Source organism: Rhinatrema bivittatum, chromosome 10, assembly GCF_901001135.1.
Source record: "Rhinatrema bivittatum chromosome 10, aRhiBiv1.1, whole genome shotgun sequence".
In the NCBI taxonomy this organism is placed as follows: Eukaryota; Metazoa; Chordata; class Amphibia; order Gymnophiona; family Rhinatrematidae; genus Rhinatrema; species Rhinatrema bivittatum.
Window position 1 is genome coordinate 121,525,406 of NC_042624.1, and position 12,636 is coordinate 121,538,041.

Below are 12,636 nucleotides of genomic sequence, written 5' to 3' on the forward strand. Positions count from 1 at the left end.
AATTGTACCTGCAGAAGGTCCCAACACTTGTCTTTATTAGCAGGGCAGCCTCCTAATGAAAAGCCAGCGCTGGGTCACAGGTTACATTTCATTGCAGTGCAGACTAACCCGCTCAGGGGACGCGAGGCCTCTTCCCTCTGTCTTACACACTGCAGTCTCTGAGAGAGTCCTGGCATCCTTGGGCATCTGTGGAAAAACGAAACCTATTAAGCTGTTGTCCTCATCAATACCATGTTAAGAAGAATGAGTGACAGTCGGGCAAGTCCCATTCTAAAGGGGAGAGCGGTTCCTGGTCTGGGTCCAGGCTTCTCCCCGTGCGTTTGGAACTCACTGCCTCGAAAGGGAGCCTACCCCCACATTAATTCCAATTAACGCTACTTTCCTTATCCCCCTGCTGGACCCGTCCTCACAATAGGGATTTACTCCTCCACAGCTGGCGTAGACAGAGAACGCGCCTCCACGCTGTTTTGTTATGATGTCACTTCCCCTATAAGGGAGGCGGGGGCTGCGGGCAGTCCCCAGTAGTTCTCTTGACGCACAGAAGGTACGGACGAGTTTTGTTCATCGCAACTTCCTTGAAAAAAATCCCTCTCTGTCTCTGGTCAGTCCTTCAGTGCCTCCCCCCTCATAGTTGGGATTCCCGGGTCGTTCGTTTCTGGTGTCCCCACCCTTGCCGGAGGCGCAGGAGTGGCTGCTGTTATAGGGGACTTCCTCCTCCCCACAGGGCAATGGGAAGTACAAACGCCAAGTGCTTCGCCCTAACTATATTATTAGCTAATTTAAAATTATTGTTACTTATTTAAAAATTGTTTGGATTGTTCTTGCTATTTTATGATTTGTAACCAGTTACGATGGCTTGTCTTAGCGACGGTATAAAAAACCTAATAAATAAATAAAATAAATAACTCTGCTTATCGTCTTTCTCTCTTCTCCTCTCTGATGGCATAGTAAGTTTCAAAAAAAAAAAAAAAAAAAAGAAGCAGGAAAAGGGGCTCTTCTACGCATGCCTGTATCGGGAGGGGCCTTCCCAGACAGTGAGTGTGAGTTGGGAGTGATCGTAGCTAGGTCTCCCCCTGTTCCTCCCCAGACAAAGGAAGCTACAAGCAGTGTGCCCCAGGAGCTGGGCACGGGAACATATTCTTTTTACTTTGTTGTCCCCAAGAAGGATGGCTGCTTTCGCCCAATACCAGACCTCAAAGAGGTCAACAAATGCCTCGGGGTCTTGCATTTCTGCATGGAAACTCTGCGCTCAGTCATACTGGCAGTAAGAAAAGGGGAGTTTCTCGCATACATTCACATCCCAGTAAGGGAATATCACCTGACGTTTCTACGCTTCTGTGTGTTGGGCAAGCACTTCCAGTTTCGAGCCCTTCCCTTTACCGAGGTGATAGTGATAGAAGCAGCAAAACTGCGCAGGCAGGGTATCCTGGTTCATCCTTACCTGGATGACCAGCTTATTCGGGCCAGGTCTGCCCAGGAAAATACTGAGCCACTACCACTGTGGTACTCTTGATGGTGCGGCTAGGCTGGGTGATAAACTATGCAAAAAGCAGCTCGAGCCCACACAGTCCCTAGAGGTTCTAGGAGCATGCTTCGACACAGAATCAGGGTGGGTGTTTCTCACCTGCAAAAGGCGGGAAAAGTTAATTTCCCACATGAAAAATTTCCAAGCCCAACCTTTCCATACTGCTTGGGACTACCTACATCTTTTAGGCCTGATGGCAGCAGCCATAGATTTGGTCCTGTGGGCCCGGGCACATATGCGCCCACTGCAGGATTCATTACTGACCAGATGGTCACCAATTTCAATGAGCTGTGACCAGCAGTTGCCATACAAATACTAATAAGGGACAGCCTAGAATGATGAATGCACCTTCCCAACCTTAGCCATGCCAGAATGGATCATCCTGACCACAGAAGCCAGCACTATAGGTTGGGGAGTTCACTGCCATGGCCTGACGACCCAAGGGCAGTGATGCCAGCAGGAGAAGAACTTGCATATAAATAGGCTGGAACTGTAGGCCATCAGATTGACCTTCAAGGCCTTCCTCCCCCTAATGAAAAACAGGCCAATCACATTTCTCTCAGACAATGCCATGGCGGTAGCCTATATAAACCGTCATGGGCACTCACAACCAGTCACTAGCTTGCAAGACCACAGCGCTAGGCACTTGGGCAAAACAGAATCTGGAAAGCCTGACAGCGACTCACATTGCGGGCATATGCAATACCCAGGCAGACTTCCTGAACAGGAATGAGCTGGACCATGGAGAATGGGAACTGAGCCAAGAAGCCTTCTTTAGAATTGTGAGCAAATTGGGACAGCCAATGATGGATCTGATGGCATCCCGACACAAGACGAAAACAAAGCACTTCTTCAGCTGAAGCAGAGAACCAGGCTCCAGCGGAATAGACACCCTGCTTGTGCCCTGGCCAATTAGAGGCTGCTTGTACGTTTTCCCACCATGACTGTTAATAGGGAAAATACTAGAGAAAATAGAGAATCAAGACTCCTGACTATCTTAATAGCCCCAGACTGGCCGAGAGCATGGTACGTGGATCCTCCCTGCGCCTTCTGGAGGGGAGGGGCCTTCTTCGCCATGGCCTCTTACTCCTAGAAGACCCAGCTCCATTCTGTCTTACTGCATGGCCCTTGTAAGGGCACGCCTGAGCAGTAAAAGGGTTTTCCCTTTAGATCATTTCCACAATGCTCAAGGCTTGGAAGTTGTCAACATTCTTGACTTATATCCAATGAGGTGCATGTTTGAGATTTTCTGTCATGAAGACAGGACATCCCCGTGCAGGGCAGAAGTTGCTCACAAGGGCTAGATAAAGGCCTATCACTTAGCTCTCAGAGGGTGTAGATGGCAACCATCTCAGCATTTAGGGACCCAGTCAAGGGCCACTGCATAACAATGCAGCCAGACTGGTGCGTTTCTTCAAAGGGGTAAAGCATCTCAAACTGCCTTTCCACCCCCTGGTCCCTCCATGGGACCATAACCTGGTACTCAAGGCCTTGACGGGTCCTCCCTTTGAGCCATTGAGACAGGCATCACTCAAGGATCTCTCTCTTAAATCGGTCTTCTTGGTGGCCGTTTGCTCAGCCAAACGAATCTCTGAGGTATAGGTCCTCCCTTGCAGAGACCCGTAAGTTTTTTCCAAGGGGGCTGTGACCTTCTGTCCATTCCCCTCCTTTTTACCCAAAGTTCGGTTGTCTTTTCACCTCAATCAGACAATTAACTTTTCGATCTTCAGATAGGGCAAATCAAACAAAGGGGAGATGGAGCCACATTATCTGGACATCAAGATCACAAACCAGTTCAGAAAATCTGACATTGTTTGTGTTGTTTGGTGGCCCATGTAAAGGGGAAGCAGCCTCTAAAGCACCCCTGACCAGATGGATTAAAGAGGCAATAAGTACCATCAGGCTTCAGACACACCTCACTAGGATCCAGGCAGCATCATGGTCATAGATATCAAGGGTGGCCCTGGAGGAGATCTGCAGGGCGGCCACCTGGGCCTCTCTGCACTCCTTCACCAAACATTATAGAGTAGACGTCCGGGCTAATTCAGATGCTTCCTTTGGAGCAAAGGCACTTGATCCCGAACTCGCATCCTCCCGCCCCAGGGAATAATAGCTTTTGTATATCCCTATTTGAGGACTGGTCTAGCAGGGGGATAAGTAATGCAAAATTATTCTTACCTGATTAATTTGCTTTTCTTGACACCTGCTAGACCAGTCCGGTTCTCGCCTGATGTGAGCAATTAAAAAGAAAAAGCAGGAACGCAAGAGGAGAGGAAGGAGGTCTTCCTACCCTATGATGCCCCCATCTCATTCCTATGTCCCATCCCAGGAGGCTGGCAGAAATGTAGCTCCTACTGACAGTTGGGAGCAAATATATCTTCCACCTTTTCTTTTGTCTTTCTGTTTCTTTTTTTAAGCTCTCAGCTCCTACAGGAAAGTAGGGACATGTTCACGATTGTTATTTTTGTTTGTTGACCTGCTATCTAGCTGGGCCTATGTTGCTCTTGGCATGGAGGAAACCAGAATGACCACTACTATAACCTAGATTTATGGGTCAGGATACCTTAGCCCCAGGGAGTTGAATGCATCCTCCAGGGGCAATGCTCAGATTTGTTAAATACTTAAGAATTCAAAATAATTTTAACCAAGAGGTAGGGCATTTCGGCTAAAGATCAGTTTTGGCAGAAGTCTACTGGGGACTGCCTGCAGCCCGCCACCCTTATAGGGGAAGTGACATCACAACAAACAGCGTGGAGGCGCGTTCTCTGTCTACGCCAGCTGTGGAAGAGGAAATCCCTATTGTGAGGACGAGGAAAGCAAATTATCAGATAAAAATTTTGCATTTATTTTATACTGCTGCCTATTCTTGCATTTAATTTTTACTCCAGCACTTTAAGATATAAATAAAATAAAATAATAGTTTTGATTTTTATATATATTACTGTATTTACTAGGTTATTGATATTAACTTGCTCTATTGGTTTTATCTTGTTGGCCTCATAAAATACAAGTACTCTTATTGTTTGTGTGTTATATTATTACCTTGTTTTGTTAGATTTGCTTTAGCTATTGACTATTGTACATCGCTATGTTTTACAAATGTAATAAGAGGTAGTAAACTAAACATAACCTGTGGGATTTCCTGCCCTGTTTGTCTATGTGACATTTTGCTGCATGGCCTGGCCCAAAAAAAATAGCACAATAGTGACATCAGATATTAGACAGAAACTTTTACAGCAAAGATGGTGTCTGCTTGGAGAATGACAGCGTAGAAAATAATAATAAGACCTTATGAAGACCTACCCCTGAGGAAGGGAAGAAGAATTCCTGAAACGTGGCCAGTGTTAGGTTTGCTCTGATTTGTTTAGTGACTCTCTTTATTAAGGTTGTGTGTGTAACGTTTTCTCCATTTTCATAGAAGACCTCAGATGTATATAATAAAGGATTCATGTAAAAAGACATCTGATTTGCAGAAAAAAACCATATGCTGAATATAGAAATAATGTTTAAATTGCATTATATTCAAAATTTAACAAAAAACCAATTGGGTTAGTAGGAAAGGGGTTGTGATGATATCTAATACTGTCTAATGGGTAGATAATTGACTATGAACATATCCCCTCCACCACCTTAAAAAAATAGTGTATAACATTTTGTGAAGTTGGTTCATCGTGTGTTTTTGAAATGTCTAAGTGATTTTTGATCTTGTGAGAATTTTACTTAGGTGGTGACTTTTTTCTTAGCATCGACACTGAAGTGTAGTTCTCTTTTTTTTTTTTTTTTTTTTTGTGAAAACTGGCATGTGAGGAAGTGTTCACAAAATTTAAAATGAATGAGCTGCTTTGCATTGCAGCACTTCATTAATTTAGAATTGAAATATGCTTTCATGCATAGCGGTCTACATGCAACTGTATTCTGTTGCAAATGAGAAATTTGACAAAAGCTTTTGCAAACGGGGCTGTAAGTTTGGAATTTCGGGTTGTCATGAGTCGGAAGTGTCTCTAATTTAGTGCATTGGCCTGAATGTTAGCTCTTTGAGGTTGGAACATACCTGGTGGTGTTCCCTTCCCTTCGGCTGTGATTTTTATGTTCCCCAGCCTTTGGGTGCTGGCATGATACTGTGCACTGCTTTCTAGCACTGCGGACAGCACCTACCGGGCTGCTCTTTGCTTGTCTGTAATAATGACAAGTGCAAGCTTTCCAAGCCATTCCTGAAATCTAGGGCTGCTGGTTTAGTTGGAGTAAAAGCCACATTTACCAAGGCTTTTTTTTTTCTCTCATTCTGTGTCTATGGAGGGAAGCGGAACAAAGTCTGGGGCCGGTGACCACGCCTCGGACAACAGATTCAAGGTGGGAGGAGAGCAGCAATATTGCTGTTAGCATACGACTCCAGTTGGATAAACTGAGACACAGGGTGATAAAATGAGCTTCCCAGGGTGACGCAGAGAGTTGGGGGCAGAGCTGGGATTAGAACTGAAGCTCAGGAGGATGAAGTGATTTGTCCAGAGTCGTGCAGAATCGGTGGCAGAGGTGACTCTTGAATACATGTCACTGGATGTCCTGCTCCCCATAACTAACCCGGAGTGCAGGCTGCCACACAGAGCCCCCAGTCCTGGTACCCCAACATAGTGGCTGCTTTTAGCCTGATTATCCCTTTCTCTCATTCTTCCAGATGTTTACAGGCACTTTTTTGTTGTTGTTGGTTGTTAAACTAATTCCTTTCATGCTGTAAAAAATTTATGAATGCGCTAATAAAAATGTCAGTGAAGTAAAAATGTTAGCATTTGCTCTGCTTTGATTAAATTTTGCAAACTGTTTTTGAATATTAAAGAGCACTAGTTTTTTTTGTATAAATGATTAGAGAGGCATAGAGTGTGATATCATTCACTGGATTTATTTGCATACTCTGAAAAGGGGGAGGGCAGAGCCCTCTTGGTATCGTGCATCTCTATTAACCAGCCCTGAGAATTTAATCTTTCTGAGACATGCAGAAATGTTCCATTGTCTTGTATGGACGTTCTGTGCAAACTCAAGAGACATAAAAGAACTCAACAGAGGGACAAATCTACAGTGATAATCGCATCTCTTCCCAACGCTCTCTGATACATAGTTCAGCTTTGGACTCATGTATTTTGTTGGGAAGATAAGCACACAAAATTAAGAGCTATTAGACTGCCTTTGCGTGACTGCTGTGTGCATGCCAGCTCGTTTTGTTTTACTGCTGCTGTAGAGAGAGAATGGAACGTGAAGCTCGTGATGTGCTTGAATGGTCTTGAAATTCTGGATTCAGAAGGACCATATCCTAGGCTCAGAATTTTTTTTTGTTTTCACTGTACAGTGCCATGAACATGCGAGCTGGAGTCGCCCCAGGCACTTCATGTTATCTCTGTCCACCACTTAAAAGGAACAGGAGCTGTGAGCAGGTTAACAAGCCCTTCAGTTGCACAAGAATGAGAATCTCCTTGTGTCGGCTGAAGCCCTTTAAAACCTCTGTATGCAGCCTGTGGGGCTGAAAGGTTTTCCTGGAGGCTCACTCACGTCAACACAACCTTCTTCTGAGATTTACCAGTGGGGCAATGATCATCTCTTTATCATGGTTACGACTGCTTTGTACCCTTCCCAATGCACTCTGCAGAACTGTATTTATCTGACCCCTGGGAGAACTTGCAAACAAGCGAGGGTAATCATCCTTTGGCTGTCTGACAGGCCAATACAGTAAAGTTCGCGGGAGAGCGGGTGAGCGCACAGGCCAGTGTCCTGTGCGCGCGATACAGTAAAACAAAATATTTAAATTAGGGCCCGTGGTAAAAAGAGGCGCTAGGGACACTAGCGCGTCCCGAGCGCCTTTTTTTGGACAGGAGTGGCGGCTGTCAGCGGGTTTGAAAGCCGACGCTCAATTTTGCCGGCGTCGGTTCTCGAGCCCGCTGACAGCCGCGTCCAAACGCGGGTTAACAGCGCGCTCCGTTGGCGCGCACTGTACTGTATCGGCCTGTGAGTGCTGCTATCTCCTTCCCTGAGGCCTTGCTTTAGCTGTTTGTGCTACATTCATAATGTGGGTGTCTCTGGGTGGAGCTCTGCCTCCCTTGAAGGCTCTTTTCAGCTGTTTGTACTGTATTCTTACTTTGGTTGTGTCCGGGTGCTGTTGTCAACTGCTCTGGGGCCTCTCCTCAGCTGTTCCTGCTGTATTAGTACCGTGGATATGTATTAGGGTGAGGCTGTCTCCTTTCCTGAGGGTTTCTTTAACTGATTGTGCTGCGTTCATTATGTGGGGGTCTCAGGATGTTGTCGTCTCCTCCTCAGAGGTCTCTCTTCAGCTGTTTATGCTGTATGCTTACTGTATAGGATCTCAAGGGGCTACTGTCTCTCTGTGAGGTCTTTCCAGCTGTCCCTCCTGTGTTCATCCTCCTCATACTTGTTCCTCTAGGGTTGTCTTGTTTCTAGTAGGTGGATGTTAGCCAGGGTTTGTGGTGATAAACTCTCCAGTGCATGTTAATTACCGTTTGTCCTATAATGAAGGGAGTGGTTACAGGAGGAACAGTAAGAACAGTGAGGGAAATGCTGCTGTTTTTGTTGGTGTGACCTGGACTGCTTTAAAAAAAAAAAAGAAAGATGTGGTCTGGCTCTGCTGTGTTTAAAGAGTTGTGTTAGATTCCTGGGCTGGCAGAGGGGGAGAGTCTTGGCCATTGCACGCAGCTGCAACCTATTGGTTGGATCTAAGGTACAATTGTACCATGACCCAGAGGGAGCTGTGGTCTGTGGCTTCAAGGCAAGGAGCATCACTGCAGTGCCTGGGCTGGAGAAGGCTATAAAAGGAGGGGAAATCCCCAGCTAGATCCCAGCCCTGCTTCTAAACTAATCAAAGAGATTGCAAAAAGAGGAAGACAGGTGACAACAGCTAGAAAAGCTAAAAGAAGCTGGGAAAATAGTCATAAGTACATAAGACTTGCCATACTGAGTCAGACTAAAGGTCCATCAAGCCCAGTATCCTGTTTCCAACAGTGGCCAAGCCAGGTCACAAGTACCTGGCAGGATCCCAAGGGGTAGAAAGATTCCAAGCTGCTTATCCCAAGAATAAGCCGTGGATTTCTGCAACTCCACCTTAATAATGGTTAATGGACTTTTCCTCCAGGAACTTGTCCAAACCTTTTTTAAATGCAGCTATACTAATAGCTTTCACCACATCCTCTGGCAGTGAATTCCAGAGCTTAATTATGCATTGAGTAAAAAATATTGTCTCTTATTAGTTTGAAGTGTATCACTTCATTGTGTGTCCCTTAGTCTTTGTACTCTTTTTGAAAGCATAAACAACTGATTTAATGTTTACTCGTTCCATTCCATTCATTATTTTATAGACCTCTATCATATCTCCCCTCATCATCTCTTCTCCAAGCTGAAGAGTCCTAACCTCTTTAGCCTTTCCTCATAGGGGAATCGTTCCATCCTCTCTCTGATTTTGGTCACCCTTCTCTGTACCTTTTCTAATTCTGCTGTATCTTTCTTGAGATGCAGTGACCAGAACTGCACACAATACTAAAGATGAGGTCGCACCATGGAGCGATACAGAGGCATTATGATATTCTCTGTGTTATTCTCCATTCCTTTCCTAATAATCCCCAGCATTCTATTTGCCTTCTTGGCTGCTGCTGTACACTAAGCAGAAGATTGCAAGGTATTTTCAACGATGACGCCTAGATTATTTTCCTGAATGGTCACTCCTAATGTGGAACCTTGCACTTTGTAGCTATAATTTGGGTTACGCTTCCCTAAGTGCATCACTTTGCACTTGTCCACATTAAATTTCATTTGCCATTTGTATGCCCAGTCTCCCAGTTTTGCAATGTCCTCTTGTAGTTTCTAACAATCCTCTTGTTCTTTAACAACTTTGAATAATTTTGTGCCATCGGCAAATTTGAGCACCTCGCTCATAATTTCCATTTCCAGGTCGGTTATAAATATATTAAAAAGCAGTTGTCCCAGAACAGATCCCTGGGGCCTCCACTATTCACCTTTCTCCATTGGGAAAATTTACCATTTAGCCCTACTCTCTGTTTTCTATCTTTTAAACAGTTGACAATCCATAATAGGACACTGCCCCCTATCCCATGACTTTCTAATTTCCTAAGAAGTCACTTATGAGGGACTTTGTCAAAAGCTTTCTGGAAATTCAAATACACTACATGAAATGGCTCACCTTTATCCACATTTTTATTAAGTTCCTCAAAAGAAAAAGTAGCAAATTGGTGAGAGAAGATTTACCTTGGCTAAATCCAGGATGGCCATTCCATGTTGGTCAGAAATGCAAAGATGCAAATGGAAAAAAAATAGTAAGTTTGGTAAAATCCTGTGGACAAGACTTTTTTTTTTTTTTTTTTTTTAGATATGTTAATGATAGAAGAAAGTGCAAAAGTGGCATCGTGAGACTCTGAGGTGAAAGAAGGGGAAAGAAAAAAATTGTTTAACAAATATTTCTGTTCTGTGTTCACTGTGGAACGGCCTGGAGCAGGACCACATAAAACAAACATAAATAAGATTGGAAGTGGGGTAAACAATTGGTTTTCAGAAAAGTGTGTTTTGTGAAGTTGCTAACCAAACTTAAAGTAGATAGACGATAGGGCCAGATGGGGTGCATCCAAGAGTTTTAAAAGAGAAGTTGTGGCTAACGTTTTCGGTGCTTCTTTAGAGTCTGGAGTAGTTCTGGATGACTGGAGACAGGCAGATGTGTTTCTGTTCAAAAAAGCGAAAGATAAGAGGATACTGGGAGCTACATACTGGTTTGTCAAACCTCTGTGGTGAGCAATTAATGGAATCGCTGCTAAAACAGAGGATAGTGGTGTTCTGGACTCCAATGGATTACAAGATCTGAGGCAGCATGGCTTTACCAGAGGTCAGACGAACCTGATCAATGATTGAATGACTAGAGAGTTGGATCAAGGGAGAGCACCAGATGTAGTGTATTTGGAGCTCAATAAGGCTTTTAACACAATTCTGTATGGGTGACCTTTAAATTGAGTCCCTTGGTATAGAACCTAAAGTGACTGACTGACTGACTGACTGACTAGGTTAAAAACTGATTGAGTGGGAGGCGAAAATGTAGAATGACGTTTTTCTGGGTGACATTTTAGAAGAATTATCTGGAAATGTTTCATTTTGCTGATATTAAAATTTGCAACAAGGTAGAAAGTCAGGAAGGTGTGTAAAACATGAGATGGGATCTAGCAAAGCTCAAGGAATGGTCTAGAATCTGGCAGCTAAGATTTAATGCTAAAAAATGCAGAGCTATGCATTTAGGATGCAAAAACCCACCAGAGAAGTATAGTACAGGGGGTAAAGTAATTTCTGCTAAACATGAAAGAAAAGTCGGATCTGAGGGTGATCGGATCTGATGAGCTTAAGGTGGCCAAACAGGTTGGTAAGGCAATGGCAGAAGCCAGATAGATACTTGTGTGCCCAGGGAAAAGAATGGACAGCTGAAAAAAAAAAGAGGTGATACTGCCCCTGATGAGACCTCATTTAGAATACTGTGAATAGTTCTGGAGACCAATTCTTCAAAAGGGATATAAACCGGTTTGAGTCAGTCCAGATGGTGGCTACTAAAATGATCAGTGGTCTTCATTCTAAAGCATATGGGTTTAGACTTAAAGACCTAAACATGGATACCCTAGAGGAAAGGTGAGTTAGGGGAGATAGGATAGAGACATTCAGATATCTCCAAGGTTTTCATGCACAGGAGGTGAGCCTCTTTCAATGGAAAGGAGCTTCTAGAAAGAGGGTTTATTTTATTTATTTATTTAGACATTTTTATATACCGCCTATACAGAAAATTGGTATGAGGGTGAGATGAGGTAGATTGAGGAGTAATCTTAGTAAATATTTCTTTACAGAGAGAGTAGTGGATGTATGGAACGGCCTCCCAGGGTAGAATCTGAATTCAAGAAAACATAGAATAAGCACACAGAATTCTCTGAAGGAGGGTAGGGATTGTAAACCTGAGTAGTTGGTGTGGATATGCAGACTGATTAGGCCATAATGGTCTCTTTTTTTGCCATTATGTTTCTAATATTGATGATAAGTTCTGGCTGAGATGAGCTTGGTTTCTACTGCTGCTGGATCAGAAGGTGGAAGAAGCTACTAGAACTTTCAGATGTCATAAGACAAGGCCCCTGACTTCATATCAATCACCAGCTTATGGAACTGACAACCTCACTGAAAGGAACATTTTGAACACCTTAAGAGGATTCATTATGATCACTCCTAGATCCTGGATCTCAAACAGGTAGATAAGGCAACGACACAAGCCAGAAGGATGCTTAGGTGCATAGGGAGAGGAGGAGTAGTCAGCCAGAAAAAATTCTGGAGACCCCATCTTCAGGGTTGGTGTGGATGGGCAGACTGCTTAGGCCTTATGCTTTTTTTTTCCTGCCATCTTGTTTCTGTGTTTCTATAGAAACCAAACAGAGACTGCCCAAGGAACAGCTTCTAAAATGGTCAGTAATGTTCATCCTAAAGCAAACAGGGACAGAGTTAAATCTCTAAATATGTACACCCTGCGGGAAAGGAGGGAAAAGGGAGATATACAAGAGACATTTAAATACCTCCAAGGAATAAATGTACAGGAGGCGAGCTGCTTTCAATGGAACGAGGAGGGCAAAAGAGGTTAGACTCAGGACTAATCTAAAGAAATATTTCTTTACAGAAAGTGTGGTGGATGTATGGAGCAGCCTGTCAGTGAATATGGTGGTGCTTGTGTTCAGATTTACTTGGGGAAAAGAAGTTTTCTACCAACCAAGCCTCTTGTGATGTCTGGAGGCAAACTTGCTGTGTGTGCAGGCACAGCGGGACTTCAGTTATCCAGTTATGGATTATTGTTTTGTTTCAGGGCCCGGAATTAGGTCAAAATATCAATGCACTGAAGGTTCGTGTGGCTGCGGTGTCGAAGATGCTTTTGCTGACTCAGTTGTTGCTTCTAACTTGAGTTGAATGAAATGTTGATTACTGCCAGTAAATCTCTATAGTTTGGGAGTCATGTGGCCACTTATTGACGAAAACAGGCCACTGGATTAATTTTGGGGGGTGGCTCCGAGTGCTTTCCTCTCCCATACCTGAAGTAAATC

General features: G+C 44.0%; 1 protein-coding gene across 1 annotated transcript in view; it reads left to right on the plus strand.

The window, feature by feature from the left end:
- The window catches only part of LOC115099813 (ERI1 exoribonuclease 3-like), a 179,737-nt gene that overhangs the window by 104,805 nt on the left and 62,296 nt on the right, over nt 1-12,636 (plus strand).